The sequence below is a fragment of the Rhinolophus sinicus genome, chromosome 15 (genome assembly GCF_057876585.1).
Source record: "Rhinolophus sinicus isolate RSI-liver-muscle chromosome 15, RSI-T2T, whole genome shotgun sequence".
Classification (NCBI taxonomy): Eukaryota; Metazoa; Chordata; class Mammalia; order Chiroptera; family Rhinolophidae; genus Rhinolophus; species Rhinolophus sinicus.
The window spans coordinates 46,263,215-46,291,143 of NC_142515.1; the positions used below are offsets into that span (position 1 = coordinate 46,263,215).

Here is a 27,929-nt window from a genome sequence, read left to right on the forward strand (position 1 = left end):
GAAGGATTGGAAACCTAACCATATAGAATATGGCTCCTATGGGAAAGTCTCTAATACCAAATATTTAATTTTTTTAAAAAATAAACTTGTGCAGCATGGTTTGTAAGGTGACAGCTGATTCTCCTTTAAGATTATTAAATTCCATGACATGGTCATCACAGTTAATTAATCTAACTTTGTACTTACTCACTTTTCAACTAAACTGTACAGATCTTCTTTTTTTCAAGAATTACTGCAAACCCAAGTCTCCCCATCATATATTTGGACAAATAATTGTTGTCTGCCCTTAAATGCAGAATTTTATATTGTACTCCTAACACTTCATCTTGCAGAATTTGGACTTTTTTTTCCAGCAATGTCAAAAATTGGTTTTAGAGAACCCAACATATTAACAGCCCTCCAGTTTTCTGTTTATCCATTAATTTGCTCAATATGAATTCTATAGTTCCCAGTTGAGTCATTGAACAAGTGAGGGCCAAGCATGAAACCAGATTTTGATACCACCAGAAATCTTCTTCTAGATCCATAATGATCAGTTAATAAGCAGTTTAGATATGATTTTTCAACCAGTTTTCAATTACTTTTGTTTGAAATAATCCACTTTTTAATATTTTGACAAAAAAAAACACAGGAGGATTCTTTAAATGCTTTACTGAATTAGAGACACCCTTTCTACACATTCCTATTTAAGAATTCAATTTTTTAAAAAATCTAGTTCGACAAAACTTGTTTCTGGAGAATCCACACTGACTGCTAATAATTACTGCCATTTATTTACATTTTAATTCTTCAGTTTTCCTACAGTTTGGAGCCTAGAATTCCAGTCTAATTTTAGAGGCCACCTTTTTTACCTCTTTTGAAATAAGAATATTTCCCCCTTTCTCTACTTTCTGGCAGATCTGTCATTTCTCTGCGACTCCCAGGAGAGCTTCTGTGATCATATCTACAGATCATTTTAGAATTCAGAGATACACTTCTTTAGGGTACACATACTTCAACTAATTTAAAGAGACCAGGCTATCTCCTTTGTTTTCATTATCTTGAGTTTCGATTCTTTTTTAATTAATTAAAAATTTTGTTAAGTAATACAAGGCTCAACCACCTATATAGTGTAAACAAGTCTCCCTACCATCCCTGTTCTCTGGTCATCTAATTTCTCTCCCAGAGGGAATTACTATGGTCATTTTCTAATATAGTTCCAGAGATATCATATAAAATACCAGTATATAAGCATATATATTTTAATACAAATTGTAACTTACCTACTTTTTACACTTAATTCAATTCCCTTATATCAATGCTTGTTCCACCCTTGCCAATTGCACATCATCATTTACGTGCACTATCTGTCATCTGTTAATCTTGTATCATCTGGCTCATGCAGAGGATCTATTCCGTCCTTATTCTTTTTATTTCTCCTTCTCTCAGTCTATAGCTTTGGAAGTCTCCTTTTCTTTCCTTCAGCATATCCTTCTAACCCTAGCAAATAAGAAATGCTTTAGCCTTCCCAACATTATTTTCCCTAGTTTCTGCCATTTTGTTTTATTTGCTTTCAGTCATGTGTCACTCTTCCCACCTTTGATCCGTATTCTTTTCAAATGTGTGCTCCCTACACAGATACACTGGGGTTTGGGTCGTTGATGTTGTTGTTCAGTGATTATTTATGGAGCACTTAAACACATCAGCTACTGTCCCAGATTCTGGTGAAAGAAAAAGTAGTAAAGCCCAGCCCCTGCTGACTGTGCATTTCTTCTCTTCATCTTTAATTCATCCCATTCCTCTTATGTCATATATGGTCCCTTAAAATCATACTTATTGTTAATCTGGACGTTTCTTCTCTTAAAGTCTAGAATACACATGTAATTGTGTCTAACATTGTCTTCTTTACCATTGTCACATCTACAATAAAATAGTCACTTTCTCCCAAACCAGTACTGTCCTTAGACCTGGACAAGAGCTGCCCCACCCCTGATCTTCATGCTTTGAAAGAGTCCATGAAGCTAAGGTGATGTGCCTCCGCAGAGCCCATACCTATCCTTCCTGACACTCTCAGGGTATCCAGTACCCCAACCTTCTGCTCAGTCAGCCCAAGCTCACCTCCAGGGTCTATGCCGACCTCTTCCTGAAATCCATCATTGCAAGAGTGAATGACTCAACGTGCCACTCCCGACACCTGAGAGGTAGCCAAGAGGCAGTTGTTTGCGCTGAGTGTGGATGGAGCTTGGATGTGCAGGCTGGGCTGTCCACCTTCATGTGCTCAAGGCTTCTCACGTGTAAGACAGAACCAGAAGTGGAAAGAGAAAGGAGTAGAAAACAGGGGTGAGCTCCCTCCACCACATCATTCTCACAAGAAACTTCAAGGGATCCAAATCTTGCCTTGCAGCTCATTTAGAAGGTACATTTTTAAAGATAAAAAGATGGGAGGATAGAACGTATTTTAGCAGCTTGTTCACTTGATGTGTAGCATTTACGTATGTAGATATATGGTATACAGGCCTACATTTGTACCTTCACTCTGCTCACTACAAACATTAAGGATAGGCCTGCCCAAACTTTCTAGCACTCCATATATCACCAAATTCTTCCTTGTTGGTCAGATTTGCTTTTTTCATTGTTTCCCCAACTCCCAAGATATGTAGGTCTCACAGAGTTAGGGTAAAAAATCATGAGTTGTTCCACTTTTAAGGGAAGACTTCCTGAAATTGTCAATGTATTAATTACCTCATTATGTTATTGTGACAATTTTTTAATCTGCAGCAGGAAATTTCTTATTAAAGCTTCTGCAACAATATGAATTCTCTTCCCCCACCCCATCCAAATGCTCTGTTATTAGTGTTTCCTTAAGTCTATGGGTTTCCAAGAAAGAGTGTGTACTTACTATATACAGAGGGTGCCAAAAAAATGTATACACATTTTAAGAAAGGAAAAAACTGTATTAAAATTATGCTGATGGTAACCACTTTGAGCAACTCTCGTAATTGCAGAAGTCAAATGGAACTTGTATTCATCTTTTGTTATCGGTATTGAGCATTACAATTTTAGTAGTTTTTTCCTTTCTTAAAATGTATATGCATTTTTTTGGCACCTTTTGTGTGTGTGTGTGTAATGGAATTTTATTCAGGCCATAAAAAAAACAACAACAACAAGGAAATCCTGCTATTTGCAACAACATGGATGGACTTTGAAGGCATTATTCTAAGTTAATAACTCAGACAGAAAAAGACAATAAATACTATATGATCTCATTTGTATGAGGAATTTAAAAAAAAAAAAGATACAAAAGGTCAGATTTCTAGGGATGTGATGTACAATATTATGACTATAGTTAACACCGCTGTATGGTGTATATGAAAATTGTGAAGAGAGTAAATCCTAAGAGTTCTCATCACAAGGAAAAACATTTTTTTCATTTTTGCTTTTTCTTTTTATTGTATGTGTATGAGATGATGGGTTCTAACTAAACTTACTGCAGTAATCATTTCACAATATATGTAAAATTGAACCATTATGCCATATATCTTAAACTTATACAGTGTATGTGTCAATTTTATCTCAGTAAAACTTGAAAAAACTGTTTAGGAATATTCAATATTACATTCATGAGCAAATAAATAAGTTAAATACTCAAAACAACACAAGAAAAACATCTAATTCATGATTTATAGATTTCTATGAGGTTGTATTTAATTTGTTTTTCCATATATCTGTATTTATTACTTACTTATCATTGACTTTCTCTCATGTAATTACCTCTGGATAATTACTATGTATCATCTCTATTAACATGATTTTTTCAATGCCCTAATTATGATAACACTAAAACATACATGTATGCACGTTCACATGCCTTTGATGGTTTTATCTGGGAACATGTTTCTCTTAATCAAGTTTAAAGTGTATTGATCGTGTCAGTAAGTCTCCTGCCAAAAGTATATTTGGGCTTCATGAAATCCATACTGGATCTCAATTAATGAAACTCTGTTGAGTGAAATATAAAAGGGAAATATTTTTAGTAGGTGCCAATCCCCACCATCATCACAAATGTTAATCTCATCTAATACTCTACACTTCTAAAATATCAGAAGAAAGCATGAGCAACTAGTGAAAGGTTTTCAAGTACTGAAACAATGTCATAAAAGAGAGAATTTATTTTAACTGTAACTAAAAATTTATTTTGACTGCTTAACAAAACTCTGTAAACCTCACTCTCCCTCATCGGTCCCCTTTCAGAAAGGTTAGCATAATTCAGTTAGGAATAACGTGAAGGACGGGAACCAAATGTTAACTGATAAAAAAAAAAAATCATCTAAATTATAGTAAAGAGGTTTAAGTAAATAAAAGGAAAAGGGGATATGGGGGATTTTCTACACAATATTACCACACTTGATTTTATACAATTCAGTCTTGGCTAGAGTGAAATAAAATGGAAAGAGGAAAATTATGATTAAAAAATTTCCACTACAATGTCTATATACATTGGGTTTTCCAAGCCCACCTCCATCCTCACACTATCCCCAACTCCATGCATCCAGTGAAATTATTTGCTAGCTTGTTTGGCCTGCCAAGAAATACACACATCCTTTACTCACTGGGTAAACAAAAGAATCTCAGGTTTCTCAGAGAATTGATAAAATCAGGCAATTGTCTAATATATATGAGATGGAGAAACACTTGGGTTTCTTTCTTTTCAGTTGTTCTTCTTACACCATACAAATACTTTCCATGCATTTATTTGGAGATCAATAATCTGCATAAGCTCTTTTACCTAGCCTTTCGGTCAACAGTAAGAGCAAAACGGTGTGAGGTCAGAAGCACCACTATACTATCGGGCATCATTCATTTATTCATTCATTCAACTTATAGTTGCTGAGTTTCTAGTTTGTGCCAGTCATGGTGAGGGGAGGACCATAAACAATAAACATAATAAGAAAAATGTTTAGTAAATCTGAAAATGACATATGTTATGAAGAAAATAAAACAGAATAAATGGAGTTAGGTGATAGAGAAATTGGGAACGGATTGAATATTAAATAAGGTCAAGATTAGCCTCATTGAGAAGGGGACATTTGAGCAAAGAGTTGAAGAAGTGAGGAAATTAGCCAAGCAGATACCTGGGAGAAGAGCTTTCCAGGCAGAGATAATAGGTAGAGCAAAATCCTTCCAACAGGAGAGTGTCGTACTTGTGGAAGAGCAAGGAAGCCAGTGTGAGTGAGGTAGAGTGAGCGACACAGAGCTTAGTAAGAGAGTTGAGAAAGGTAATGGGGGTTAGGGAGCGCAGATCACGTTGAGCCCAGTAGGAAATACTGCAGGAGTTTGAACACTAGAGAAACATGATCTGGTTTATATTTTAGAAAGATCATTCTGGTGACAAAAATGCAGTATGGGGGCAAGGGTAGAAGCGGGTTCTTATTTAACCTAATGAAGAGTAAATAAGAAAATCCATTTAAAAGCCATAACTTACTTAGCCTCATGTCTAACACCTAGAAATAGCTCGTCAAATATTACTTGATATTATTATCAACTAATGATATTTCAGTAGAAGAGCAGAATCAACTTGTCTACATTTAGGATAAGCATCTCTCTATCATCTATAGACTTGTAATTATTATTCAAAAACACTTTCACGCTTTGTTTCATACGAAGGTGTTTAACACAAAGCTTCCCTCTTGGTGCCTCATTTTATTCGATCTCAACTTCAAAATCTAAAGCATATTTCCTACATGTGCATTAATTAGAAATGCAACATGCTGAAATGCTCCTTTTTAAAAATTCCTAATGCACAAAAGCCTCATAAAGGATCCTGAACCCTTTGAAATTACTTGTGGAGTGGAACATAGAAGGTATGCTCCAGGGCTAGGGCGATAATTGCTAATTGTGCTACAGTGCACTACGTGGCAGGATCCCCAAGAATCTGCACTTTTTATTTCCTTAGCTTCCAAGAACTCTGAGTTTTAACAGAACAAAGCAATGTTATACTTTATAAGAAAAAGGAATTTAGCATATTATAATTCAAACTTTAAAAAGCTTCTTGAAAACATTTGAAGTTTTCTTTATTAAAGTTTTGTTTAGTCATCTAATGGATGTTCTTTAAAAATAATCTAGTTGAGCCCCTCCCCCCAAAAATATGAGTTTTATATAGATTCTTTAAGGGAACAATCAAAATTAAATTAAATTAAATTAAAACATGTACTTATTCTAGTCACAATAACCAAAATAAAACTTGCTTCCCCACACATAAAACCTAGATGAAAGCTGCAAAAATGGCTTAAAAAAATTCCAAAAGTTTGCCTTAACCAGTATGAAATAAACAATGGAAAACAACAGCTTCTGTTGATATTGAGGTTTTATATTATGTCCCTCTTATCATGAATATCATGAACGGCTGGTCAAGTCTAATTTCCTTCTAAATAAAGAAAGCAAAAATTTATGACTTAACTGAAAAAATAACATTGTAAATAAGAATATCACAAGATGATCTCATTTCATCACTCCAAATAACACACTTTTTATGCTATTTTATAAAAATGTCGGTTCACACTAAAAGCTCACCCTGTATTTCATAATGGCACACATTTTCAAAACTGCAGCTCGGAGAAAGGACAGAAATGATTATTCTGTGCAGCAATGCCTTTCAACTTAATCTGCACATAAAAATTATGCCAGAATCTAGACCCTATGAGATCTCATCTCATATAAGCCCAGCATGAAGGTCACCTACATATAATTCAAAAGGCCAAAGAACTAAATTAGTCCAGTTGAAATCTAAGAAGAAAACATAATATGTGAGACCACAGAGAAGCTTTCATTGAATCATTCAGAACAAGAATAACCTTCAGCTATAAAGCATCAAGTTTAAACAACCAGAGCAGAAGGAACATGCCCTTCGCATACACCTTGAAAGCGACAGTGGCTTTTGTTGCTACAACTCCATTGGGCTTACGGGTCAGTTCCACTCCACATTATTATAAGACAGCTCAAGTATATGTGAAGTCTCCTAAGGTCCAGTATTTTTAAAAGGTAGCGAACAAAAAGAGAATGGTGAAGGAAATGGAATTCTTGTCAAGTTCAATTTGAAGCCAAAACACTCCCATTTCTTCTTCAGTCTCTGATCAGCTAGAAATAAATAAAAGCTTGCTTATCAGAATAAAGACCAAAGTGTTTGAAAACAATTCATTTTTCTATAAATCTATCCCTACACTTGGGAAAACCAATACTGTGTAACCATTTTGAGAACTTCACCTTCTTCTCTGCCTCCTGGTTTTCCATTCTTCCATCCTCCTTGAAGAGTTTTTTAAAATTTGTGCCAAAATCTTTCAATCTGACCATCCAAGTTCACTATTTTACCACTAATTTATAAAAGTTTCTTCAGGAACTCTGATGATATACCTATTAACCCTATTTAACTATTTCCCATGCCACATGCTAAGTATTCTCTAAATAGGAAATAAAAGCCTTCTCCTCTGGCTTTAAAACACCACTTTCATGCTTCTCCCCTACACTTGTGATCATTCTTTCCTAGTATCTTATCTGGCTCCTCACCTACTATCTCTGTTAAGTAGGGGTCTTACCCCACGTGTGGCCCCTTACATCCCATCCACTGGCCACATTACATTGTTCTCTCAGAGCAATCTCATTCTAGAGTTTCAAGTCCATCGAGAGCTTCTGATTCACAAAATTTTACCTGCAGTCCAGACTTTCACCTGAGCTTCAGAGCCCCAAATCCACTGCCCATTGGGCTATCTCACAAATACCTCAAAATTGAACTCGTGATCTTCTCCCCAAAACCTGTTGCCACCATCTTTAGTTCTGATCTAGATTAATGACATCACCATAGAGTTGGGCACCCAACCCAGCAATTTTGGTGTCATCCTAAAATATTTTCTTTCACTCTGTCTCTCTCTCTCTCTTCACCTCGGATTAGTGGGAAAGTCACATTGTTTTTACCCCTTAAAACAACCCTTAAATATTGGCCATTTCCACCCCATTCTTATTGCTACTTCCTTGGTTCAGACCCTCATTAGACTTACTTAGACTTTGCAATGATACCCTAACTGGTCTCCTTTCTGTTAGATTTTCACTCCTCCATTTCAGTCTCCAAACTATTCCCAAAGTTATCTCTCTAATATAAAATAAGATATCCCTTAATTAATTACACTAATCCCCTGCTTAAAATGCTTAATGATTCTCCATTCTGAAACAATAAATTCAGGCTCTACTAAATGACTGGAGGCAATTTGGTCTGTCCTATCTCTCTAGCTACCTCTGTGTCTTTGACCCACCTCCTTTCATGCTAAAGAATTTGAAGTTCTCTGAATGGACCATGTGTTTTCGTACCCTTAAACTTTTACTCACTCTGTTCACTCTGTTTGGAGTGCCCTTCCTCAATAACCACTTGACAAATACTTGCTCATCATTCCAGCCTCAACTCAGATAATCCTTACATCTTAACACACACACACACACACACACACACACACACACACACACATTTCCTTATCTCTCTACCCTGTATAGATCTCTAAGAGAAGCATCATTCATCCTACCATCTCCTAGGATTTCTTATGATATGATAAAGTACATGCCTGTTCAAGTCATTTCCTTCCATCAAAACTAATCAAAGACAAAAATAATTAAAATTAAAACCACCATCTTCAAGGAAATCTGTCATTACACCAAATTACAAAGAAATATGATGAAATCTTGATTGAATTTTTTTTTTAAAAAATCAGAATGAAAGCCTACACATACCTTAATGGAAAATAATTTCCTCTAAAAGCTAAGTGCCAAATGTCCAAGGGTCTTCTGACTAGAGCATTAAGATGTAGGGCATGGAGAGGTACAGGAATCAAACAGGAATATCCCTATAAAGACCCAGTTTGAGAGTATAAAATCAAGAGTGGTAGGGCAGGATTAGCATGATGACATTCCATTTCTGTCTATGACAAAACCCACCTAGCCAAGGGAACCACTAGAAATGAAGCAGAGGGAAGGAAAGAAAGATGCTGAATTACCAGTTCACAGTGCTGATAGTCTGCGACTAAAAGGACTTTGCCATGAAGCATATCGAGTTTTTGGAGCACCAAACAGTGAAAGAAAACTTTTCCTAGAGGTAAAGGAAATAACAAATTTGGTAGGAAAGTATTCAATATCACAAATGGATTAAAAATTGCTGACTACCTCAACTCACTCCCCTCCAAGCCCTGATCCTCCGCACTCTGTTCTTCAGTAAATGACCAGTGGTATACAAAGATCGGTCATGGGAAAACTACATAAACACTGTAAAAAAAAAAACGAACTGAAAGAAATCATAAACAAAAATTAACAAAGGAAATAGAGGAAGAGTTCAGTGAAAAGTTATACATGGATATATATATATATACACACACAAATATACACACACACACACATTTATGTACAATATGGTCTCTCTTTTAAAAAGAAGTCAAAGAAGAGTTCTGAAACTCAAAAAAAGAGATAAAAATATTATAAGGGAATGAAAACTGAGATAGAAGAACTCAAGAAACAAAAAGAAGCAAAAAATAAAACACTGCAAAGATACATTAGAAGCATCCGATACACATGGACTGAGAGCACATTGGAGGACATGGTGGACAGACTAGGAAAATCACACATGAAACAAGATAGAAAAGTCCAGACACTCTTCTTTCCTCATCTTTCACAACAAGGGATCAATAGATATTATTTAAAATTGAGTACAAATTACGATAATTTCTCATTCATAGAAAATATACAAATAGCTCTTAAACATATAAAAAGCTGCCAACCTCATTCGTATAAGAGAAATGTAAATTAAAACTACATTGAGATACCATTTCTCACCTTTCAGATTGGCAAATATCCAAAATTTTGATAACAAATTCTGTTAGTAAGGCTTAGAGAATCAGACATTCTCATACATTACTTGCAAATATGCAAAATGTTGTCCTTGTAAAGGGTAAATATATATGGATATATATATATAATATATATATATATCCATATATATAATATATATAATGTATGTATTTACCCTTTGACCCTCCAATCTCACTTCTAGAAATCTACTCCAAATATAAACTAGCAAAAATAAAAAATGATGTATGCCCAAGGAAATTCATGGCAGCAATTCAAAAATTTGAAAAAAGGAAGGAAAGAAAGGAAGGAGGAAAGGAGGGAGAGAGGGAAGAAAGGAATGGAAACTAGCATATATCCACATAAAAAAGCACTACACAGCTGTAGAAAGGAGTGAGAAATTTCTCTCTATCTACTTCTATGGAGTGATTTCCAAGCTACAGTGTTAAGTGAAAAAACAAGGTGCAGAACAGTGTTTGCAGTACACCACGTTTACATTTAAAAAGGCCATATTGCAAAAATGTCTGCATTCCTGCTTATATTTTAAAGAAAAGAAGGGTAAACAAAAAACAAAATTAAAATGGTCGTCTTTAGGAGGAGGCAAAGAATACAGTAGAGGAGACAAGGATGAGTGACAGGCTTCTCTGAACATACCTAGTTTTGGTTTTGACTTTGGAACCATGTAAATGTTTTACATTATGAAGAAACCATTAACTCTCATAAACTGATCCCAAATAATCAAAAGCAAACAAAAGAAAATAAGCTTTCATGTTAGCTTCATGACCACACAGAAACAAATAATTTCAAGTGACTTCAAACACAATATTTTTACTCCAATCCCTACAGGGTTATTATCCTCTAGGACACAAAGGCAGTCAAAGTAAGCTTAAACTATATTTAGCAATCTTATTCTACACACACACACACACACACACACACACACACACACTAACATAAAGAAAATAATTATTAATATATTCATGATGTTAGGAAATAAGATTTTCAGCGTAAGAAAAAGGAAATATAAAATTTTTTAAATTTAAATTAAAGCGCTGTATATTTATATTTGAATTGGAAATAACAGTATGATATCATTATATATGTTCTCTTGCTAAAAAGTATCAGTTTTCCAGCTCTGTAGATATATATATATGCAGTGATGGCAACCTATTGTGTCCCCTAAAGACCATTTCCCAACAAAAGGAACCAGACTCCTTGATGGAAAAACTGATTGAAGGTCTAGGGTAGGAAAAGTACAGAATGATTCTGGACATCTTTTACTAGAAAGTAAGGCCCACTTTGGTTTTGTCAAAAGGTTCAGGAGCCATTTGAAAGGGTTCTCGCTGGCCAAAAATGAAAAAATTTGAGCATCAAAAGAATAAAGAATGCAATACACTAAATATATAAAAATTCATTAGTTCAAAAAATAAAACCTCATTGGTCACCTTTCAAAGTGGCTAGGATACTTCTATTTTTCTGAAAATTAATAAATAATGGGAAATAATCAAGTATTTTTCTGATTTTCTGTTGTGAACTATATGTTGACGGAATAGTAAAAGGGGAAGAGTTTTTCTTTATAGACTGATTCCAAACAATAAACACTAATGAAGAATTGTAGAATGACAAAAATCACCATTTACAACGCCCTAAAAAAAGTAATAGATCTAGACAGTAATCATCAGTGAATGATTAATGGGAACTTTGAGAATCAGGCTTACGGAGCCTGAACATACTGATCAATCTTAGCACCGCCAAAGGTGAGGCAACCCAGATTCTATGCCTCCTGATGTGACACAAATGGAAGTACACCACGTCACCTGTGGGTACTCTTGCCAAAAGAACTGAACCTAATTTTAATCAAGCCCTGTCTAGATCTAACTACCAGAAGCAACTAGAAATCTCAGTAGTGCAGCAACTTTAGAAAACAGCTTGGCAGTTTCCTGTAAACATATACCCACCCTATGACCCAGCAATTCCACTCCTTAGATATTTACCCAAGAGAAATGAAAGCACATGTCCACCTACATGCAAATGATTGTGGTGGCCTTATTCGTAATAGAAACTGGAAACAACTCAAATTTCCATCAACAGGTGAATAAACAATCTGTGATACAATCGTATCATTGCATGTTATGCAGGAAAAAGAATGAACTATAGATACAGACAACAAAATGAATATCTCTCAGAAGCATCATGCTAAGTGCAAGAGTCAGACAAGAGTAAGTATACACTGCATGATTTTGCTTACATAAAATTCTATAAAGGCAAAAATATAGGGACAGAAAACAAATCAGTAGTTGCCCGCAACAGAGGCTTAAGGAAGTGTATAGACAGACTGTAGAGGGTACAAGGAAACTTTCTGAATTGGTGCAACTGTTCTATTTGATTATGGTGGTGGTTATTTGACCGTATACAATTGTCAAACTGTAAACTTAAAAAGAGTGAATTTAATACATATAAAAGTTTTTCCTCAATAAGTATGACTTTTAAAAAATCCTTTCTGTTTATCTCTTACCTCAAGGACATAGAAAATATTTCTAGATTATTTCATTTACTATATAATTATAAATTTCTACTGATACCCGTTGGTTCTATAAGCTCTTAGAGTGGATCTCTGAACTAATGCTTTCAAAAGTTGATTAGCTTTCCTTAAGAATCTTAATCCCTTAATTCTTAAGAATCTTAATCTTAAGAATCTTAATAAACTGGTACATCACTCAGTTTATTTGGTGCCTGAAACCTATTTAACTTAATATTTGCTTCCCAGGTTCCAAATCTGTGTGTACAGGTTATCTTCAATGTCATCCCATGCATCTGATGTGTTATCTATTTGATTTATAATTTTTCTGTCAAGTACTCTAAGTCAATCTGCATATGTGTTTATAGTACGAAACTACAAAAATAAAAGTTTGAGTATTTTCTTTGTTGTTGTACTGCTTTCTAAAAAAAATCATTCTTATTGATCTTATTTTTAACAATGGAGTAAAAAAGGAGCTACATGATTGTTGCTAAATCATCATGTTATTATCTGAAGATATCACTGAAGATCCTTAGCAAAATTTTAACAGATACACTCTTGTCCTTTTTCAACACTATTGAGTGAAAGCACTGAGTTTCTAAGCTCATTCACTTACACGAGCCAGGTTTGGTAAAGTGCACAGCAGGAAGCCCAGACTTCACCACAGTAGCTGTTTTTTGAGTATTTGAAGATCAAAGTACATTAAGAAGTCCTGCCTCTGAATTCCTTTTTGCTACTTAACAACTTTTTCCTAGTTAGACTGATCCAGTTAATTTTGACCTACCAGAGTTGAAATTCAAGTTAAATTTATTGCTAGATTGAAAGACTTAAAGGAAGAAAAATAACTAATCTCATGCACAACAGTCGATTAGAAAATACATACTAGGACTAGATTCATACAAAAATACTAAATACATGTGGTTTTAAGCATTGGCTTGATCATATCGGTTCTGATATGTAGATATTTGACCTTATTTAGATAAATTCTTATTGTTTGCAAAAAACTAAGCCTCTTTAATCTTTCTTCTGAATTGAGTAACAGACCAATTGTTTTTTTTCTGCTCCTAGTTTGTGAGCCACAGTGTGTGGGTTAAAGGGGCAGCAGTTCTCCATTTTTTTCCCATCAAAAAAGAAGTGATATTTAAACTGTGTTGATTATTCACTGTCCCACATACTCTCCTCACTCTGAACTGCCACCCTTGGAAAGAGAGACAGCTAGTTTGCATGAAATTCTCCCATAAGATTTCCATAACCCTGTATTTTCTTTCCCATCAATCCATAATACATCAGTGTCATAAAACCATAGTTGAAAACTGCTAGATTTCTTGCCTTGTTCCTGGCTGTTTTACCTCCTCACACTTGTTTTTCTTTCTTCTTTCACTCCACTTTTAATTTATCCTATCTTGAATTTCATGTAGCCTTGAAAGTCATCTTAAATCCTGTCTAGAACAAGGTAAGGAATAAATAAATAATCATTCCATTTACTGCAAAAGCAATCTCTTCTCATTTATCCTAGATAAAGCCTTAAAACTTTAACTTCTTGTTGCCTTCTATTTTTTTTTCTACCATGTTGAACATACAAGTACCAAAATCCATGTATTCCTTTTTTATTTCTTTTGCTTTTATCAATTCTGTTTAAAAATATTTAAGGCTGCATACAAAAACATAGGACAAGCACCCATACACATTTTAAATTTAGAGGCCCATAATAGAAACTAAATTGTTTGCATAAAGAACTTTCTTACTGCATAAGTTTTATGTCTAAAGAATGTAAAACTTCCAGTGTCTTGCATACAGTTACTTAAATAGTAATATCTTAGTTACACAGGAGGAATTTTCAAATGCTCTGATGTAAGACTGCTATAGCTTGGGCATTGGCACATGAGAATTTGTTTTAGTGCTATTTTTAAAACCACTAATAAACACTCCAATAACAGAATTGAGTTTCTACTCAATTGAGTCTGCCTGAGCTGTTGTGAAAGAAAAAATGTGCAAGAGAATCACATTTTTATCTAAATCTGAAATGTCTGCTAATCTACTTGGAAAAGTAGATGTTTATAAAATCGGAGCTTTCATGAAGTAGCTTAGAGTTTAGTGTTATTAAAAGAAAAATTAGTTATAAAAGTAATAAGTGCACAATATAGTTTGTTCATCCCATTTTACAAAAGTAATGTTCTTTCATTTCCCCAAAGTTATCTAACCAAAGCAACAGATAATCTATAATTATTAGGATTTGCCTTACAGCAAAGTTTGATTTTTAAAAGTTTGACATTTCACTCACCTACTGCAGGACAGAGTATTGCCCATATACAGATACTAAACCAATTGTCTAAGCGATTTCTTATGTTTAAGAATTCAGTGCCACTGTTATGGCTCACAATTTGGCTTATGAAGCATCTGTAAGCAAACAGCCTGACAAGCACCCTAGTGTTTTTCAGGATGACTGACAGGACACAGCGGCTCAAGCAGGAAGGGAGGATGGGTGCTCTTAAAGCAACACACCAGTGAAGGGCGACATCAAACAGTAGAATCTGACTTGAAATTATATTTTTCAAATTTGCGATGAAGTAACAACATATTGTCTAATATGAGCTTTTAAACATAATTTTTGTGTGCATTATGTGCCCAAAGTATTCCCAAGTGGCTTTAAAACTTTTAAGAGTAGAAAGGGAACATTTTAAAACAGGCATGCAATGTGATACTTCTGTAAACTTATCAAACTTCTAAATTACTTAAGAATATTCCCATTATTTTTAACATAAATTAAGTCAGGGTACCCAGAAAAAAAGCAGCTCTTATCTCACCTCTAGATGTTTGCCAATAGTTCTTACAATAGTAATTTAACTGATGACAGTAATTTAAACATCTTGGCTAATCAGAGTCGTTACTGAAGATCAGGGCAGAAGATTCATGTATTTGTTCGCTGCTGTTCCTTCCCTACGGCCTACACCCATGGTCAAACAATAGATCAAAAGATTAGAACAATTCAATTACGGGTATTTCCATACTAGTTTCACATCCAAAAATATTTATTTAAGTGATACATTGGCTTTATTCTTCACATTTATAATTTTCCACATATTATTTCACAATACTCTATGCCACTCAATCAAACCTATTTTAAAAAATAAAAATAAAAAGCCGCTCGTTTTAAAACACAATCCCTCATTTAGCCAGCAGAGGGTATCATTTGATTCCAAAAGCCCCTAGTATTGCATCCATTGACATTTATTTTTATACTTGAACTAGGAACTGGGACACGCCATCTCCACTTTCCTTACTAAACGTGTTTAGAAATAGCCCATTGTATTTTGTCTGTATAAATTTGATTTATAGAGCCCATATTGGTGTTTAGTAGTTCTCATCTGTGACAAAGTCTACCATTATTTCTTCCTCTCAGTTCAATCAGAAGCATCTTCATGGTAGTGAAAGAAAAGCACTAGAAGGCTAAGAAGCAGAAGAATTGGGTTTAACCATTAGTATGATTTTCCACAACCCCAGGTTTTTCTGAGAGCAAATAAACAAAACCCTACATAAAGATTCCAAGCCCCATTAAAAAATCCAAAACACATGACTAAGAAAATAGAACTACACTATAAAACAGAATAATTTCTCCTCAAAATTACATGACATTTGTAAATTATTTAATATCTTCTAATCACCCTGTTTAATATTTGCTAATCATCTATTATATACTAGGAGCTACAGCCTAATTTTAGAAGATATGCTTCCTGTTACCACAGCACTGTTATACTTCTCATGAGCATGCAACATTACGACTAACAAAGTCCTCATCCAAGCTACAAATTCGTTATTTTACAACTTAACACCCACTTCAGTTTGGAAAAGCATGAACATTGATTTGCCTGATTTACTCTAAAACTAAAACTTTTACTATGTGACTAGCTGAAATCATTAACTATCACAAATTTATCTTGACTGAAGATAAAAATGTCCTATGCTTCTCTGTAGCTATTATCACAAACATCAAGTTTACTATGTTAACTACGGAAAAAAATAAAACAGATCTAAAGGCTCAAAGAGTGATCCCTCTTTTCATGCTCCCAGCTTTGCCAGTAATGACACATCCTTTATACTAAGGCATGGACTTTTCCAAAGAGAAAAGGAATAATAATTATCTTCCTCAATTGTGTTTCAAAATGGACAGTTATAGCTTCTTTTCCTTTAAGAGAGAATTCTATTTCTGACAATGAAAGGAAGTTTGGGGTTCTTCACTACTTAAAATCATTTTTAATACCTGAATGTGGTAGTTTCTTTCCTCATATAATAACTAATGATAACCATGTAAAAATCATATTTTACATTTGGAAATAAAGTATAACATCTCTTAACTGTAATTGATTCGTTTGTGAAATTTTGTATCTTTAATTTTCTAAACTGATAGTCTCTATAAAATAAAAGAGATACTTAGAATTATTTATCAAATTAACTTATTAGATAAGCATCCAGAAGAAAGCTGAAAAGTCAATTTTTCCAGTAAACTGCTTATCCTTTTCATCAATCTTCCACACATTTTAGAACATACAGATAACTGATTTTTTTTCTATTTTCATCTAACCACTTAATTCCATTTTACTCTCCAACTCTGAGTTTGGTTCCTGACACAGGTTCTCCTGAGCTATGTCTCATTCAGTGATTTCTGGTTTCCCCAGGGTCTTACGAACCTACATCTAAACACATTGCTAGTCTCAATTCTATTTGTGGCTAAAAAAAAAAAGAAAAAAATTTTTTAAACAATAGTGCTTTCTGGGGAGAGGAGAGATAGGATGACTAGTGAATAGATACTATTTATTTAAAACAATCCTTTTTACTCTTAGCAAAAATGTCTCCATAAATTTTTATGCTATATTTAATTTTCAACACACTTTTTATATATTTTATTTAATCTTGAAAACAGCTTATTTTCTTCCTAACCTATTTCAACTGGCTTGTAACAGATAATGTTCACACCAATGAGCAGGTGTAGAGCAGGCTCTGACTCTGACATACATTAAGTGTGATGAGTTTGAGGTGTGAGTGGCATGCGTAAATGGTTATGTCCCACGGGCAACTGAATATTCAGAATCTTAGAGCTCAGGAGAAAAATCAAGCCTAAAGATAGAGATATAGTATCTATGCATCTATATTACACCTCAAACCATGAGGCTAGAAGAGCTCTCCCAAGGCTTAAAGTAGAGGGAAATTAAGGCACCAAAGACAGTACTTTGCAAAACAAGTACCCACGAGGGGTAGGAAGAGAAAGGAAGTCATGAAAGGAAAGGCAGAAATGTAAGACAAACTTGGTTCAATTCAGGCTCCACTTTCCACTGCTGCTTGGCCTTGTCCACATGACACCCATTTACCCTGTTTTCCTTATGTTGTGAAATGAGACCTATAAAGTTACTATGAAGAATCATTACTTATAAAATTACCCATTGACTCTAAAGGAGTGCTAATTACAGTGCTAAATAATGCACTAATCAATTATTGTTACTTTGTGGAAAGATCCTTTACTCTTTGTGAAAAGCGGAATTCTAGTTTTCCAAACCAAATATCACTGAATTTTAGAAGGTTGCGATAAGAGATATCAAATGGATTGCCCATCTGATTTAAAAATGGATGAAGAGACATTAAGTTCACACATTTTTATTTAGCAAATTGAATCCATTTCACCAAGGAACGTCATCTACTCCGTGTATGATAATAACTTATAATTAAGTAACAAAGAAATATGGTCCTAAAATGGAAGTTTACAAGCTGCTTCCAAAGTTGTAACAAATGCTTAATAGAGAAAATGAAAGAAACACTAACACAAATTAATAAATTGTGTATGTTTAGAGTATTGGGTATGGGATGGATAAAGGATAGAATACTGAACTAAAAGCAAAAAAATGACAGTAAGTAAAAATAGAAACTCCTGGTGTCTTGTTCCCACATAAGACATGGAGTTGTGCCAACATGCTTCATTCCAGAGCAGAGAGCCAGTCAGTAGCTGAGGCTACATTAGAGAGAGAGGAAGGAAATCCTTTCTCCCACTCTGTTTCCAAAGATAATAACAGAAAACTAGAGAGTGATGGATTTCACTACCACGTAGCCATGTTTATTTTACTCCTGTCCCCAATGACTCTCTAAAAGTCAAGTCTACTAATTTTGCATTATAGAGCAAAAGAAATTTATGGACAAAAACAAAGAAAATCAATTTTGCAAAACTCATTATATCCCTAAATTGTCTGAAAAATAACTGCTATAGTCACTAAATCTAAACTATAATATCATCCCTATCGAGCCTTCAATTGTACTGAAAAGTATGAATGAAGCTCATCACAGAGTAAAATAATTTAACTCAGTCATAAACATAGTAAATCACATTTCTTTGACTCTAAATAATAACCCTGCCCAACAACCTGAGTAACCCTCCCATACACACACCCCACAAGCCATCCCCCTTTTTTTTCTTCTGGGTCTTGAGTGCACAGAATTAGATTGACACACTCAATCATGTTCCTCAGTTAAAGTTCAACTGATGGAACTGGTCCATGAAAAGCCAGTTTTATTGTACTTTTTTGCCATGTTCTGTATCCCCCAACCTCAGTTCCATTCTCCTCCTCCCTTTCTATAGGCAGTTGCTCTGTAGTAGTTAATGAGTGTCTTCCCAATCAACTTCCCATAATGTTTTTACATACAAGTATGATATATATCTTTACAATGATATATAACTTTATGTGCTGTGGATTTTTAAATTTATACAAACAGTATTTCATTTCCCATCTCTTTCTACTCTTCCCTCGCTCTCTCGCTCTCTCTCGCTGCTCGCTCTCTCTCCTCAGTATGATGTTTTAGTGGTCTATCCATTTTGAACTACATAGGTGTGGTAAACACCACAGGTTAGCTCACCCCACACATCGTCCCAGCTTTGTTCTCCCTTGCCTTTCACTGCTATGGAACCGGGACACAAGTTTTCCCAGCCTTCTTTGCAACTCAGATTGGCATGTGACTGAACTCTGGCCAATGAGACGTCAGTAGAAAATTGCTGAGAGAGTTTCTGGCAACACTTTTACTTTCCCTATAAAAAGGGAGTCAGAGAATACTGCGATGGCTCTTGACCCTTCCTTCTACTATCTGCTATGATGCCTGGACATAAAAGCAGTCTGGCAGCAAAGCTGAGGAGGAAAGATGACAGAGCAGAACTGTAGAAAGAGCTTGGGTCCTTGATGTCATCAGCTCTGACTTCTTACCTCCAGATTTCTTGTTATTAGAGAAAAATGAGTTCCTGACTATAAAATTGACTTTGTTTGTTCCTTCATTTTTCAACTGTATCATTCTAACAGATGCATTTATAAGGTATTTTATCTGTCTATATCCGTACCCAAGAATATCTAGGTAGTATCCAACTCTTTGCTATGGGAAACTGCTATAATAAACATTCTTACATGTGTCTCTGTGTACCTATGCAAGATTCCTTCTGGTATATACATTCTGTTATAGGTCAAATTTTGTCCTCCCCAGAATTCATATGTTTGTAGTTTTAGCCCCCTGTATCTCAGAATGTAGCTGTATTTAGAAATAGGGCCTTTAAAATGTGATTCAGTTAAAACAAAGCCATTAGGGTGGGCCCTAATCCAATATGATTAGTGTCCTTATAAGAAGAGGAGATTAGGACCCAGACACACACACACACACACACACACACACACACACACACGCATGCACACACGCACACACAGAGACAGAGTGAGAAGACGGCCATTTGCAAGCCAAGGAGAGAGGCCTCAGGAGATACCAAACCTGCCTGCCAACATGTCAATCTTTGATTTCTAGCCTTGAAACTAAGAAAATACATTTCTTTTGTGCAAGCTACACAGTCTGTGGTATTTTGTTATGGCAGCCCTAGCAACCAATACAGTTCATAAGTATATTTATAGGTCAGAATGCATGTGAGTATTCAGTTTCAATAATCACCAGCACTTTGGTCTCCAAAATCATACCACCAGCAAGCAGAGCATGTGCATTCACATGTCCCCATGTCCTCCCCAGCACAAGATACTGTGTGACATTTCACCTTCTGCCAACATGAGAGGCACAAAGCAGATCTCACCATTGTTTCAATTTGCTTTTCTCATTACCAGTGCAATTGGTGGTATATTTTTGGTTGACCAGCCACCCATTCAAATATTCTTTCTGTGACTTGCTTACTCATATTTTTTTATCCATTTTCTCCTAGGTTGCCTGTTTTTCTTACTGATTTCCGACAATTCCCTATATAGTCTAGCTAGAATCCTTTGTCAGTAATATTCCTTGAAAATATCTTCTCCCTGCTTGATATGTTTCTCTTTGTTCTTAAACATTCCATTTGCATATGAAAGTTCTATTTTCTCCGTATCCTTACCGATACTAGGTTATTGCCAGATATTTTTTACCAATTTAATAGGTATGATAAGTTATCCATCATTGTTTTAATCTATATTTATCTGATAACTAGTGAAGCAAGCTAAACATCTTTTCACTTACTTATTTATCATTCCAACTTTTCTCTTCTGTGAATTACCTTTTCACTTATCACTGACTCATTTCCTTATTGTATTGTTCTTTTCCTTAGTAATTTTTAGGAGTTCTTTATAAAATCTTACACTAAATCATTTTTGTTGAATGGTCTATCAGTCGGTTATTTCCACAATAATGCTATATAACAAACTACCCTAAAACTGAGTGGCATAAAACAACATTTATTCTCGCTGGTGCGTTTTCAGCTTGGCCGGCAGTTGGGTAATCTAGGATGGGACTGACTGGGCTTACTCCAAGCTGGAGTTTTGGAATCCAGATCTGATCCACATGTTTCTCATCCTCCTTGAACAAGCAGCCTACCAGGAGTATATCCTTCCCATGGCAATGGCAGGAGTACAAGAAGAGCAGGTAGAAACATACAGTGCCTCTTAAGGTATAACCTCCAAACTGGCACTCTGCCTCTTCTGCCCATATTCCAATGGGGAAAGCAAGTCACATGGCCGCGTCTAACCCTAAAGTTGCTGAGACATGTACTCTGCCTCCACTGTGAAGAACTGCAAGGCACATAGCAAAGGGCATGGATACAGAGAGGGTGAAGAATGGGGCACAATAATGCAACCCACTTTCCATGGATGATTTGTAAATACGTTCTCTCAATTAGTGGCTTTCATTTATCTTCTTTCATGGTATCTTTTTTCACAAAGAAAGTTTTTATATTAATATAATTAAATATTTCAGTCTTTTACTTTATGGTTTATGTTTTTGAGGGTTTATTTAAGAAATGATTTCCTACTTTAAGATCATAAATACATTCTCCTATATTTCTCCCAGGAGAATGTGATCATGAGGATCGACGACCAATATATTTTACACTAGCATACGTATAAATGTAAGATTATGTGATAAAGGAACAAGGCACCAAAGCTAAACAAGTAATCAAAGTTAAAAATAATTACCCACGGATGAGTATTTATTACAGGTGAATTTTAGAGCTGGATCTTTAAAATATATTAATGGGTACAGGCTGACAAAGAAGAAAAAGAGGCAGGAATCATAAATAATCACAAAACTTGATATTCTTTCATAAACAGATCTTTATTAATCTGAGCTATATATTCAAGACTGCCAAACACAAGACCACAGGAAAACATATAGTCTTCTCAGGTCATGACATCCCATAAAAAGAAAAAAGAAACTTTTACAGAACTCAACAATAAAACATGTTATGATAACATGTTTGTAAAATATCTGTGTATATGTGGTAATAGGAGGATCTACTTCGATAGTTTTGAGTAAAACTGAGGTCCCATCTATTAGTTTTTCAGATTAAAACCACTTCCCAAATTGCCAGACTGGCAGGGAGTCCAGTATCTCTCCTGTCCCTCACATTGTTCCTGAACCCCAGGGCCTCTTGATACGCATGCGTCAGAGAGAGAAAACCAGAGAACTCGATTAGAAACAAGGGGGCACTGTTGAAGGCTGCTGGTGCTCGGCTCCTGGCAGTTTACTGATGAAAACAGATGCCTGCAGCCCCGCGTGACCTTTTCGCCTGCTGCACTGTCGCTGCTATAGATCCAAAGAGTGACCACAGTGATTCGTCAGGAGAGAAGCAGGCTGCTCTCTCAGAGGTGTCGCCGGGCACCCACACCTACAGCTCTTGCATTTTTCCCAAGCACAGTCACTGAGGCAGGATGTCCTTTCCTACCCAAACTGCCTCTCCCATTGAGTAACACAGGCCACAACAGGGTGTGCTTACGGGTCTTTGATGTTCTTTCTTACTAAATCCTTTCTTTCTTAATTGGGACCAGTTCAATGCACAAAAATCTTTCTAATAATAAATACACGGTAAAACAACAGAGCCCAGGTCTTCATTCGTTTCCTCTCTGAAGACTCCCAGACTCTTCAAATGTACTCCAGTCCTCTCAGTGTTGATCAGCCCTGCAGATGAAAGAAGACTGGGAAGGGCAACCCTTATCAAATCAGAAAAAGACCCTGTTACACCAGTATCTGAGACACGAAAGGAGAAAGACTTCATCAATGATTTGCAAACACTGGGGGAAATTTTCTCTTACCTTAGGGTTGCCAGGTAAAATACAGAATGCCCAGTTAACTGAGAATTTCATACAAACAATGAATAATTTTCTGGCACAAGTATGCCCTATGCAATATTTGGGACATACCTACACTAAAAAAAAATTATTGGTCGTTTACCTACATTCAAACCTAACAGTCTCTTATATTTTTATTTGCTAAATCTGGCCACTTATCTACTTCATGAATGAGATAAACTGGGGGGAGGGGAGAGCTAGAACTCCCTTATACTTAAATTTAAAGTAGTCACAGAGCCCACCCTTACATCCATGAATTCTGACATCGGATCAGACACTTGGAGCTGACAGAGCCAACCAACAAAGCTGCTCCCTTATGTTCAGGAGCTGCTTTTCAGGTAGCCAGAGATGTTTCCTGGCCACCTCCCAGCAATATAATTTCTAACTACACTCAGATTTTAGTTCCCAGAAACGGAACGCAGGATAAAAGGGTACAAGGGAAGAATGATACATTGTGTCCTGGGATACGAGAGCCTCAACAGTAGGGGCAGACACAAGAAAATCATTGGCAAAGGGTATTCTAGAGATTTGGTTTTATGCATCTCTTTTAGAAAAGTGAATCTGAATTGCTGCAAATTATCTAGGATTAAGTTCACCTCCAAGTAGAGGACCAAATAATCGGAATAGGAATATAGTTGCCCCACAGATATGTGACACCTGTAGTCCCGAAATTGAGCGAGATACTTGCCCTCCTCTTTAAATTTGAGAGGGAAATTCTGTATTTCCAAAGTCAATAGTGACGAAGTTCAAAGGGAATATACATATCTCACCCGTGACAAACGCCAGGACTAAATAAATCTCTTGCCTTTAAAAAGATAAGTAAATTGAAAAACAAAATTGCATAACATAAAAGAGGGAGACAATGTCTTAAAGATTCAAGGAGAAATTATCCTTCAAACAAAAGAAAATTTAGAATACGTCCACTCTGTGTTCTCAGTGAAATACCCAAACACTGAATTCTAGAAAAGAACTGATGGAAAGACTAAATAAAATGAAAAGAAAGTTGACTGAAGTGAGAGCTCAAAATAAAAAGAGACCTGGCAAAGACTTAAAAATCAAAGGAATTCAGCAAAACCAAAAAGACAATAAAGTAATTAAAACCCAAATTGGAGGGATCATGCCTCTCCTTTATCTTCTGCCTCTCTATCAGCAATTTCGTCATTCAGACAATAAAGAATCAAAGAACGGAACTGCTACCCTGGGCTTAATTCTTACCAACAAAGAATAATATGTTAGTGAAGTGAAAGTGACAGGAACCTTGGGAAAAATTGAACATATCACCTTAGAGTTCATTACAGCCAAGAAAGAAAACACAAAGTAAAGTAAGATAAGTATCTTAGATTGCTAAGCAGTTCACAGAAAATTTAAGAATGTCCCAGAGCCAAAGATTCTAAAATGAAAGATAGGTCAAAAAATAAAACTCAGTACTCCAATCACAAATGAGAAAAAAAATGGGAGAGAACGTATGCAAATATAACTCAATGTCGTGTACTAGGAGCTTTCGAAAGAGCTGTGATCTCTAAAGGACACACAAAGTAGAACGAAAGGCAAGGGGTAGTATTGATTGACCTACTGAAGAGTGGACTAAATCTAGGATGAGCAAAGGCTTGTGAAAAACATTCAAAACAGCACAAAAACTTTAAGATTGTATCTGAGGAAGAAAGGACAAGAAAGGTACAACCTCCTTCCTCCACTCCCAGGCAGATTTCATGATGTTGACAAGTAACAGAGAGGAAAGAAAATGATAATATTTTGAGTTTGCTTTCATCTTGTCTGCAAAGGAGAATGGTCTTTAAAATGGAAAGGCCATGGCCACAATCTTGAGATGAAACTAATAAACAAGGCAGGAGAAAAGGTAATGAGGGACTGTTTAACTGTTTAGATCAACGTCCATTTCCAGGGTTTCTCATTCTCAGCACTATTGATATTTTGGGCTGGATAATTCTTTGTTGTGGGGGGCTGTCCTGTGTGTTATAGAATGTTTAGCAGCATCCCTGGCCACTGCCCTCTAAATGCCAGTAGCACCAGCCTAGTCACCCAGTTGTGACAATCAAAAATGTCTCCAGACATTATCAAATGCCCCCTGGGGAGCAAAAGTACATTATCAAATGTCCCCTGGATTGAGAACCACGATATTACAGAGCAGTGGAAAACTTGAATATATTATCACAGAATTATTGCTTGCATCTTTGAGTAATTACGGCATTGGAACTGACAAAAGTTGTCCCATATATCAGAAAGGTAGCTTCTGAAAATTAAAACCAGTAAATTTCATGTTGATCCCCAGCAAATTTTAATACAGTATCAAACTATAATTAATCAGAAAAGAGAGCAGTGATCTCATGATATCTTGGTACAGTTCACTAAGGGCCACTCATACTAAACTAATTTAATTTTCTTCTCTTCTTTTTTTTTTTTAATATCATCACAAAAGAGGGTAAATTGGTTTTACTAAAAGATTTTTTTAAATCTTCTTTGACAAGATAAAGAAATGTGAGCTGTCTCATACATACACTGTTGATCTGAGTGTATATTGGTAAAATCTCTTTGGAAGGCACTCTAGCAATACCCAGAAAACTTTATTTGCACAAGTTTTTAGGCAAAGTAATGACACTTTTAGAAATGTGAACATGTGTACAAAGATGCATGTCTTTGTAACAAAAAGCTAGAAACAACCTACATGTGCATCAATTAGGGACTAGTTAATTAATTGTCATATATTCTTTCATTGGTGTGGCTTTAACCGTGACCAGAGGGTCAGGAGCTTTAGGAAATATACAGGATCCACTTGGATGTCATTTGTCTAGCAGTAGGGGAGATATTACAAGTATCGCCCAGTTAGCAACCAGCAGGGCTCAGGCCCCAACAAATCAGAGCTTAGCCTGGAGCTGGGTCTCAGAAAGCTGCTGTTTGCCAGGTGTTCACACTTCAGTTTCTACACGAGGGAAGGTCTCGGGGGTTCTAGGCAGAGGTCAAGTGGAGGAAGGCCACTGTCGTGGGGAGAAGGAATACAAAAGCATTTCATATTTAGCAATTTGTATGACCTTACTGGGGAATACCAGCAACAGATAGAAACAATATTAAAATATTCCAGAATAGCGTGGGACAATAAATTTGTTAAATTTAACCAAGTGGCAGCTATAATGAAAAGTGACGTACATTTATATGCACTGATACAGAATGATTCATTACCTTTTCATTCTTTAATTTACACCAGAAACTGGTGGCAGTTGCAGCATGGGAAGAGGACCAGGGACCTGAGAGGTTAGGATCAGGGCAGGGGGGAGATTAATTTTCATAGTATACCCTTTGTGGCAGATGCTATAGTTTTGTTAGTACCCCTTCCATCTCTGACCCACCTTTCCTCCTCCATATTTCACCAACCAAACACAGCTTGAGTGGGATTTGAAAAGGTCACAAGCATCATATCCTTCTGGGAAAGCTGTGGGCGGGCTTTCAGTTTCCAGCCCAAGAGCCTAGAATGGTAGAAGCAAGTACATCTGCGGGACTATCTCTCAGGTACAGTCAGACATTTTTCCCAGGTGCATTGTCTTTGGCTGTTTCCCTGGCTCTCCTGGAAAATCTATGAGCTCTCTAATGTCATTTATGAAACTTTTTCTGCAGACCTGTGGTTGCAATCAAGAACCCTGGCTAAGGCACCCTTTGTTAAAATAAAAAATAAAGCAAATATGAAAAAGTCAGCCTCTTCTGACAGATCCCAAAATCCCATCTGAATATCACCTGCGTCTGAACCACCAGATAAAATGTTATACTAAAATTCATCTAGAAAGAAACATTATGTGATTATATCTAGGAAAACCCTAAAGGGGAAGAAAAGAATAAGGAGAAGAATTAATCCTTCCAGGCATTAAAATATGTTATGAAATAAAGTTACTTAAAAAGTAGGGATCTGAGAATTACTAGAACAAGAGAGAGAGTTGAGAAACAGACTCTAATGTAAATCTAGCTTATGATGAAGATAGCACTTCAAATTAATAAGAAAAGAGTGATTCTTAAATAAATCATACTGGATCACCTAAATAAATGTTTACAGGAAAAATTAAAACAAAGCTGATCTCCAGCCTCACTCCTTTGCTCAAAGTCAATTTCAGATGGAGCAAAGATTTTAAAATTCTGAGAGAAAGTATAAGTGAATTTACATATAATACATTTATGTATAATAATTGAAGTAAGAAGTCCTTTCTAAGCAAACACAAAGCCCAGACGCTATAAAGGAAAAGGTTCACAAATATGAGTACAAAAATATTTTTTAAATAAAACATAAAAGTCAAAAAATAAACAACAAATTGGGGGGGAATACTTGTAACACATTAAACAGACAAAAAACTAATTTGCTTAATTTAGTATGGAGAGATAAACCAAAAATATGGACAAAGGATACAAAAGGCAAGAAATACAATGAGCTAATAAATATTTAGAACTTGCTCAACCTCATTCATAATTAATCAAATGCAAACCTAAAGAATAAGATAGCTTCACCTATCTGACTTTCAAAAGTAAAAAATTTTGATAGCGTATCATCAGTGCTGCTAAGAGTTGGAGACAAAAGCTCTCAGCATGCACTGTTAGTAGGAATGCAAACTGATGTAAACTTCTTGAAGAGCTATATGACAATAGCTCTCAAATTTTAAACTATGTATACTCTTTAATCCTTTGATTGATATTTCCAATTAAAGGCAATTCTTATCAAATTTTAAAATGAACCTTCCTTTTGACCCAGCAATTCTATGTCCATGAGTTTATCCTCAAAACACACTCATAAAAATATATCAGGTACATGAACAAGGATATTCATTAGAGCATAGCAACATGAAAAAACAAACAGAAAGACATCCATCAATACAGGATAAGCTAAGTAAATTACGCTACATCCATGTAGCAAAACACTACGACGTGGAAAAGAATGAGGTAGGTCTACACGAATTGTT

The 27,929-nt window shown here is 35.6% G+C and overlaps 1 protein-coding gene across 4 annotated transcripts in view; it reads right to left on the reverse strand.

The window, feature by feature from the left end:
- CTNNA3 (catenin alpha 3) overlaps nt 1–27,929 on the reverse strand; it is a 1,445,036-nt gene that overhangs the window by 1,412,710 nt on the left and 4,397 nt on the right. The window contains exons 1-2 of one of the 4 annotated variants that reach the window (XM_074339504.2): nt 14,652–14,764; nt 2,098–2,263 (exon numbers count right to left, since the gene is read on the reverse strand). The exons of 1 other annotated variant lie outside the window; for it this stretch is intronic. The gene's annotated coding sequence lies outside the window, so the exon portion shown is untranslated. Of the gene's footprint in view, nt 1–2,097; nt 2,264–14,651; nt 14,765–27,929 lie in introns of those variants that run through there. 2 more of the 4 variants (XM_074339503.2, XM_019731775.3) reach the window with 2 other exon arrangements.